Source organism: Cibotium barometz, chromosome 50 (genome assembly GCF_041138505.1).
Source record: "Cibotium barometz isolate CiBa-2024 chromosome 50, ASM4113850v1, whole genome shotgun sequence".
NCBI lineage: Eukaryota > Viridiplantae > Streptophyta > Polypodiopsida > Cyatheales > Cibotiaceae > Cibotium > Cibotium barometz.
The window spans coordinates 18,885,204-18,895,095 of NC_141095.1; positions in this window are offsets into that span (position 1 = coordinate 18,885,204).

Consider the following 9,892-nt stretch of genomic DNA (forward strand, 5'->3'; position numbering starts at 1 on the left):
TATACCTCGAAGGTTGGGGGGAGGAATTTTACAAACTTCTACCCCACTTAAAAAGGTGCGAGATGTCCTCATCTCGTAAAGTAGAGGACAACTCTTTTTCTTAAGATCCAATTTATTCTGGGTTCCTTATATTCTGGTCAACCCAATAGAATACTGGGACAAATATTCCTTATATAGAACTCATCATTAAATAATAATTCATTTAGATCATATCATTCATACGATAATGGTCCATTAGACCGAAAAATTTCCTTCTGAACATTCCTCCACACGTTTCAGTTAAGTAAGTTATCAATTTGTCATCCCTTAACTTGATCTATCGTGACAAGTGTTAACAGTAGCAATTTGATAGCACAATCCACTAATCTCATAGTGATTTGCTGAAATCATTATCATCATTCTAGTTATGAGTATCATCACAGGGACTTGTCCCATTCATCCTCATTGTGGTTTCGCTCAGGTTATTATATTTCAACTAAATTTCAGAAATCATCATTTTTCAATCAGAATCCAAATCAATTCATCAATTCTCAAACAGAATCAAAAATCATATCAACCACATTCGAAATCATCATCTGGATAGCATTAATGCTTATAATTTCAAGTCTTAGATTTACTCGTATATACTGTCAGTAAAGAGCTACAGTTATACTCTTGATATATACGGGTAGTCATGATACTTGGAACTATAAGATAGATACTATCATGTCTAGGCCTCAAGCAAGTCAGGGTTCCATACAATTGCCGTACTTCCATCTGAAAACCCAATTACTAAATTATGAATTTTTCAGTTTGAATATCAAATTGTATGAATTATATCACACAATTACAACCTTTTTGTGTTTCTTGATAAATTTTTGACATATTTAGCTTCTTAGTTGATCTTTATTATCCAATTGTTCTGATGATTGTATCCTGTGACGTCAAAATACTCTTCCAAGGCTTCCACCCATTTCTCCACAGCCTCGCCCAGGTTCTCCCCTTCTCCTTCGAAGGGTCCTGTGGCTGAGTCCTATGAAGAGCCTTGCGAACATCAAGGTCAAGTTCGTCATCTTCAGAGACAGGGTCTGGCTGACGACCACGGTTTCCTCGTCTTATGATTCTGCCAAAATTTATATATTATTAAATTTTTATTTTGATATTATTCACGAGATCCTAAGACTTAAGAGTTCAGAAAACAATTTCTTATACAAGACAAGATCTTAATGGAGATCTATGACATATGTCCGATAACAGATTTTTTTTCTTTATCAGAGCAGATCGTCCGCTGCCGCCGCCGTAAACAATCATTTATACAACAGGAAATTTTCACTGAAAAACATTTCTTTATTTATATAAAAGTTGCAATATGTACATAGAGCAACTTGGCGCGCTGAGTTAAAAATCTCCTCGGGAGACAAATAAGAGGACCGTACTGGGCCATAGTCATGCCCTGTTACATAAGTTCTCTAACTACGAAGGGAGCTATTATTTTCTCCTTAGGGATAAATCGACTAAGGAGTCTATAAATTCGACATGAAAGTCTGAAATTTTGAGGCGTCGAATGATATAGAATGACACCACGCACCATTTTCAGCTTTAACAGGATCATAGTCAATGAGAGATTCTGCCACAGCATTGTACGGCGGTCGCAAGGGGCGTGGACATATTGCCCTGCAAACCACTGCTGTATTCTCTCCGATGGGGTAGGAAAATATAAATCTGCGAAATGGCGTGCGAGTCTTGCTCGGCTTGTTTGAGTTGAAGCGGAAGAGATGAGATGTTCGAAGGCGAACGCAGTCATATCTTGAGACTGGGTGAGGTCGGGAATACCAGATAAGTAGGGAACTTCCATCTATAAAAAAAATATTCTTTGATAAAAAATTCATCATTAAAGAGGATTACGAAATGAAAATACATTATGAAAAATGCTTTTTCAGAATTTTTATTATCAATTTATGATAAGAATTTGCTTATCCGTATTAGTTTTAAACCTGCTCTGATACCAACAGTGAGATCCCTGTCCCCACCATGCGACGGATTTGGGGTACTAGCAGCGGAAGTAGCACTTCATGCGCGGGGCAGGGACCCACACTCAGGGCCTCGTCCACCACGGATATCCGGACAAGAGACTAATCCGTCGGTTTTTCCAAAACCGAATGCGGAAAAACTTCCCTTACCAGAAAGCACTGGCGATTCCACCAGGATAACTTTTTACTCTAACGTAGCCAAGATCATTACGGATCACGCTGATCTGACTGCACCTATAAAGATACTCGGTCGGATCAAGGAAGAAACTTGCACTTGGATTATTGGGATCAACGCTTTTTTCCCCATCAAGAGGCACAGCTGTTGATTCCTATCCATAGAACAATTACTATCTGGGATTTACTTTATCTATCGTAATAACAGAAATTGAGTCTCGATTTACGGATCCATCAGTCCAGCCTAACCCCATCCAGTCCCATGGGTTAGCCAACCGCCCAACCGCTATAGTGATGGGATCCAATTAAGAATTTGGTTAGATTTTGTCCCGAGTACCAAGGAAAAGAGTTCCAAGGTCCCCTAGCCGGACGTTCATGCAAACATAAAACTAGTCACACCACTTACACACCCAATATGAAATTGCTCTTTTCTTAGCATCAGCTAACTTTAAAACAATCCTTTAATGAAACCATTATGTCACTGATGACAATCCTCAAAGTCTCTGGTTGAATCCTTATTTCTAGTCATTCATTCATCGGTATACTTATGGCATCATTGGCAACCAGAACGCTCACCACCTGTTCACTCAGGGGCCTTTTCCATAGTTCCTAGCTCATAGTAACCGGTAATATATTCATATAATAGAATGGAATCTCCATGGAAGATCAGCAAGATCAACCCACAGATCCATATAAAAGAGCCATGGACTCATCCGTTGAGAACCAGCAAGGTCAATCAACCAGATCCATGCCCGGTTTCAGAAAACAACTCTTACTCCTTGTTCCAATATCTTCCACGATGCATGTGTGGGTATCTTCGGCGACCCAGAGTCCGAGCACCGTATGGTCAGCACCCTCTAGGATCCTTCGCAAGCAGGTGACCTAGCGCTTCACTCATAGGCCGCTTCCTTGGTCCCTAATCCACCGTGCCGGAAGCTCACCGTTTAAATCGAACCGAAGCTGGTGGTCAAGACCTCGGCCGACCTTGCTACGCGAGACGTCCTCCATTGACTCTCAGCAGTTGCAACTTTATCAGTTAGGTCTCCATGACCTTAATCCACAAGACGGTCAAAATGCTTCCCTAGCGTTCTTGACATAAAACAGTCATTTACAAACAATTCACAAAATACAGTTTCTATATCGAACTCTCGTCTTTCCATTTTATCCTCCTTAGTCCACATTACTCATTCCACATTCCATTTATATGTATTCATCATCATCCATTCACTCATATCGACAACACATTATTTTCCATACACATTCACATTCATTATTCTACATACACATCCATGCATACATCCATTTTCACATCCTCATTCATACATCCACATCCACATACATACATCCACATCCGTATCTACATCCATACATTCACATCCACATCCACATCCACATCCACATTCATATCCATACATCCCCATCCACATCCACATTCACATTTATACATACACATCCACATTCACATTCACATTCATACATACATATCCGTATCTACATCCATACATCCATATTACATCCATTCTCGCCCTAACACATTCCATATACATCTTATCATATCCTATCACATCTCATACACATCTTATCACATCTTATCACATCTCATACACCTCTTATCACATCTTATCACTTCCCATATGCATCTTATCACATATTATAACATCTCATACACCTCTTATCACGTCTTATCACATTTCATATCTTTTTATAGAATACAAGAGAATTCTTATATTTGATATAAGATTTCTCTACATTTTTATTTATGCATAAATTCCATTTAAGGGAGACTTAACACTTTCGAATTAAAAATCAATCTTTTATGCATCTTCCTATGCATAATTTTATTTTAAATGAAAATAAAACTTTTGAATTAAAATTCAATCTTTTATGCATCTTCTTATGTATAAATTCAATTTGGATGAGAATTGATATTTTTGAATTAAAAATCCATCTCTTATGCATCTTCCTATGCATAAATTCAATTTGGATGAGAATAACGCTTTTGAATTGAAATTTTATTCTTTTATGCATCTTCCTATGCATAAATTCAATTTAGATGAGAATGACACTTTGAATTAAAAATCAAACTTTTATGCATCTTCTTATGCATAAATTTAATTTGGTAGGGATTACACAGAATAAAAGAATTTCTCTTATGCATCTAAGTTATGCATAAAAGCCATTTATGATGAAAATCACACTTTTAGTATAAAAAGAATATCTTTTATGCATACCTCTATGCATGAAATCCAATATGATAAAAGTAACACTTTTACAATAAAATAATCAACTTTTATGCATACCTCTATGCATGAAATTCAATTATGATAAAAGTCACACTTTTATAATAAAATAATCAACTTTTATGTATACCTCTATGCATGAAATTCAATATAATAAAAGACACACTTTTATAATAAAATAATCAACTTTTATGCATACCTTTATGCATGAAATTCAATTATGATAAAAGTCACACTTTTATAATAAAATAATCAACTTTTATGCATACCTTTATGCATGAAATTCAATTATAATAAAAGTCACACTTTTATAATAAAATAATCAACTTTTATGCATACCTTTATGCATGAAATTCAAATATGATAAAAGTAACACTTTTGATATAAAAATTTATCCATTATGCATACTTCTATGCATGAAAATAAAAATGATAAAAGTAACACTTTTGATATAAAAATTTATCGATTATGCATACTTCTATGCATGAAAATAAAAATAATAAAAGTAACACTTTTGATATAAAAATTTATCCTTTATGCATACTTGTATGCATGAAAATAAAAATGATAAAAGTAACACTTTGATATAAAAATTTATTCTTTATGCATACTTCTATGCATGAAAATAAAAATGATAAAAGTAACACTTTTGATATAAAAATTTATCCTTTATGCATACTTCTATGCATGAAAATAAAAATTGATAAAAGTAATACTTTAGATATAAAAATTTATCCTTTATGCATACTTCTATGCATGAATATAAAAATTGATAAAAGTAACACTTTTGATATAAAAACTTATCCTTTATGCATAATATAAAAATTCAATTTCTCCATGATTACAATGAAATTCTTTCAATTAATCTAGGATGATAATTCCTAGAATATGGTAGGAAGTCCTCTTTTCATGCTTTGAATGAAATTATTTTATGTGTAAATTTTTACAAAATTTTTCCATAGCTCCACTGCTATGACTGATAAATCTCAATTATTTTAAAAGATAAAGCTTATCTTTAAGGGAATGATTAGAATGATCCCTAATTGGATCATTAACCCATAATGGATTGAATAAAAAATAATCATGAAATACATAAACTAAAAGCATAGAAAAAAAACCCATTAATTTGGTCTCAAAAACTAGTGAACTATTAATGAATTCACAGTTCTTGGCTTAGGTGGAGTAGAGTAACAATGCATTAAACATTGTTGAGTTTCAACAAAGGGGAAGGCCTCTATTTATAGGAAAAAGTGAGCTCCTAACCAAACAAACAGATTCTAGAATTTTCCAACTCAGCTTGGTCAATTTTTGACCATTTTTAGGTCAGTTGAGCTAACTTTTTGCAACTAGACTTGAATTAGGAGAGAGGAGAGATGAAATATCTTAATTTTTATGAGTTTAAAACTCATTCAAGCATGTGAAATATGCACCTCCTTTAATGGACTCCCCTTCCTTACATATGTGTCAAAATGGAATCATTATATCCAAAATATCTCATATTTTTAATATTGCTCATAGTTTTTTACTAATAAACCTTGTACATTTTCAACTCTTCATCTTATGTGAGCATTTACTCATTTTTGGATACCCAAAATATCTCATATTTTTAATATTGCTCATAGTTTCTTACTAATAAACCTTGTACATAGTCAACTCTTCATCTTATGTGAGCATTTACTCATTTTTGGGTATCTTCTTTTACAAATTGGATTTATCTCCTCCCTACACATGGATTGATGCTATTGGCCCATAGGAACCTTAATTGGACCATAATCCAAAAATTTCTGAAAATCAAGGTCCTTTATACCCATTTCCAATAAATTCCAATTGCACATTGGAAAGTTCTTTTTGAATTTCTATTTCAGGGGAATTCATTTTAATAATATGAGAAATTTTTCTATCTAAAAATATTCAAAATCTTTTCTCTCTCTATGTCAAAATAGGCAGAGACAAGATCTTTTATATTTATGAAGAGGGGATTGATTATACAAGGGAAGATGCTGGACATCTTGAGAGGCTGGGGAGGAATCTTACATTGTGGTTGCATGGGTGGGCGATAGGTTTGTCCCAATCTCCTTAGTACTAGGTTAGCTATCTGGTCTGGATTTACTATTGCGCTAGACCCTGAACTTTGGTCATCACCCCACTGATCTCTAGGTTGCACCTCAGGACCAGTACCATCTTGGAATTTGAAGTTATCTGTGAAATCCATAGCATCATGGCAACACTCATTGAAATTTGCATGCTTCTTTGCATATAGATGTGTGTGCAGTGTTGAATTTTTGAGTCCTTTTAAGAAGAGAGAAATTAATCGACTCTGGGTGGGCTTCTCATCTTCTGGGCAACGATTAATGTACTTCTTCATCCTATTTACACAGTCTCTAACACTCTCAGTCTCGCCTTGCTTGAAAGAGTAGATGTTTGCTACTATGTCATGCTGAATCCCCATCAAGGAAGAAGCAGCAATGAATCTCTCTTCCAAAACTCGTAAAGAAGATTTGTCTGAAGCCTCTAGTGCCTGAAACCAAGCAAGGGCCTCAAGAGTGAGCCCAAATCCTTTGATTTGCGTATGTTTGTCAGTCACTTGCTCAGCTCAAACTGCTTGCCTAAATGCTGCTACATGGTCATATGGATCTCCCGACCCTTCGTACTTCTTTACCAATTTCTGAAGAGTTGATGGCCTTACTTGTCTTGAATACTCATCATCCGGCCTATGGCCTCTCACTCTCTGTGGTTTCTCTCTTTGGTAAGATGGTCCATATGCATCTCAAATTGGTGTGGGTCCCCTATTACCTGCCTCACCAACCCCCTCCAAAGATCTTGTTACCCGCATTTCAGGAGGTGCATTTATGGGAGGCCGAGTTTGCTCCCCTACCCTCCGATTGTCATAGTGAGAGAAACGTTGTTGTGGTGTGATCTGTGGTTGCACTTTTGGTGTAGGATAATATCTTGGTGCTAGAGTTGGGCTACTTTTGTAGTGGTCCACTTTGATGTTGAGGGTCCCTCTCTAGTGAACTCTCTTAGGGGAGGAGCAACAGTTTCTCCAAGAAAGGCTCTCTCTCCTGGTTTAGCTGTATTAGTTGAGAACACTTCTATAAGATTCCTCCCCAGCCTTCAAGGTATGCAGAAGTAAGAATCTCCTTTTCTGATCTTATAATTATTCCCTCTCTAAAATAAAAGAAAGATTCAGTTTAAAAAAGGAAGACCCTTAACCTAGAATACTTCTCAGGATTCCCACCTGTTTTAAGGATTCAGAACAATGAGTTCAGAAGTGAAAATCGGTGTTTTGGATATCAAGGTTTTGGTCTTCATTCGAGTACGGCCCAAAAGAAATTCTTTATCTCTTAGGAAGTATAAGAAATTATCCCCCAGATATGTGGGCCTTATCTGAATTCAAAGAAAGTAGGTGACAGCCTACGAGCTTCTTTTATCTCCTCATCTCAAAGTTTATAATGTATCTCATATAAGCCTTCTATAGAAATATGTGCCAAAACCAAATCATGGTAAGACGGTAAAACTTCAATGGCAAGATACCCCGTTGGCTTCTAGGTTACGCTAGTTCCTTCTTTATATAAGTCGTAACCCTTACTTGCCGCTCGCAGTAATCTTACTTCCATCGATCTCTTTCTTAATCTCCTTTATGGCTTGGCAGCCAGGAATTGGTTTTATCCATGATAATTTCTCACCTTCAAGACGCAAGTGAGTCTGTGAAGAAGGATTTTATAGAACTGTATGAGCGCTCACTTTTCCCTCACTTGGGAACTTCTATAGCTCAGACCAAATAGCGGACCTATCAAGACATAACTAGGGTAACACCATGGGGTCAATAGCACTTTCGTAACAATGTTCGCTTGGCTATGGTTATTGAAGCTTTGGGTTTGGGACCCCGATACTACTGCGTGATGAGATCAAGGCATGTTGGGTTTTCTGAGCGGGTCTTCTTACTGGCATGTTTTCTTCCTCATCAGAAGATATGCCTTTATCCCGTTTTTGGCTTGCCTCTCAGAGGTCCTTTTAATAGGTCACCTCACCTCTTACATTCCTCCCCAGACTCTAAAGATATCCAGCATCTTCCCCTGTAATCAATCCCCTCTTCAGAAATATAAAAGATCTTGTCTCTGCCTATTTTGACATAGAGAGAGAAAATATTCTAGAGAGAGAATATTCAAATTTTGAATATTTTTGGATACCCAAAATATCTCATATTTTTAATATTGCTCATAGTTTTTTACTAATAAACCTTATACATTTTCAACTCTTCATCTTGTGTGAGCATTTACTCATTTTTGGATACCCAAAATATCTCTTATTTTTGATATTGCTCATAGTTTCTTACTAATAAACCTTGTACATAGTCAACTCTTCATCTTATGTGAGCATTTACTCATTTTTGGGTATCTTCTTTTACAAATTGGATTTATCACCTCTCTACACATGGATTGATGCTATTGGCCTCCATAGAAACCTTAATTGGACCATAATCCAAAAATTTCTGAAAATCTAGACCCTTAGGCTAAGGTCCTTTATACCCATTTCCAATAAATTCCAATTGCAGATTGGAAAGCTCCTTTGAATTTCTGTTTCAGGGGAATTCATTTTAATAATATGAGAAATTTTTCTATCTAAAAATATTCACTGTGTGATCCCATTTTCCACCGCGCAAAATGGATTCGGGATACTAGCAGCGGAAGTAGCACTTCTTGCACGAGGCAGGGTCCCACACTCGGGGCCTCGTCCACGGATATCCGGACAAAAGACTAATCCGTCCGTTTTTCCAAAACCGACCCCAAAAAAACTTCCCTTATCCGGAAAGCATGGGCAATTCCTCGAGGATAACTTTTTACTCTAACGTAGTCAAGACCATTAGTGATCAAACTGATCCGACTGCACCTATAAAGATACTCGGTCAGATCAAGGAAGAAACTTGCACTTGGATCATTGGGATCAACGCTTTTTTCCCCATCAAGAGGCAGAGCCGTTGATTGCTATACATAGAACAATTACTATCCGGGACTTACTTCATCTATCGTAATAACAGAAATTGAGTCTCGATTTACGGATCCATCAGTCTAGCCTAACCCCATCCGATCCCATGGGTTAGCCAACCGCCCAACCACTGTAGTCATGGGATCCAATTTAGAATTTGATTTTTGTCTCGGGTATACTAGGGAAAAGAGTTCCTAGGCTCCCTAGCCGGATGTTCATACAAAAATAAAACTAGTCACACCACTTACACACCCAATATGAAATTGCCTTTTTCACAGATTCAACCAGTTTTAAAACAATCCTTTAATGCAACCATAGTATCACTGATCACAATCTTCCAAATTATCCGGTTGATTCTTAATTTCCCATCATTCCTTCATCAGAGTATCTATGGCATCATTGGCAACCAGAACGCTCACCACCTGTCCACTCTCAGGGGCCTTTTCAATAGTTCCTAGCCCATAATACTCGGCAATATAATCA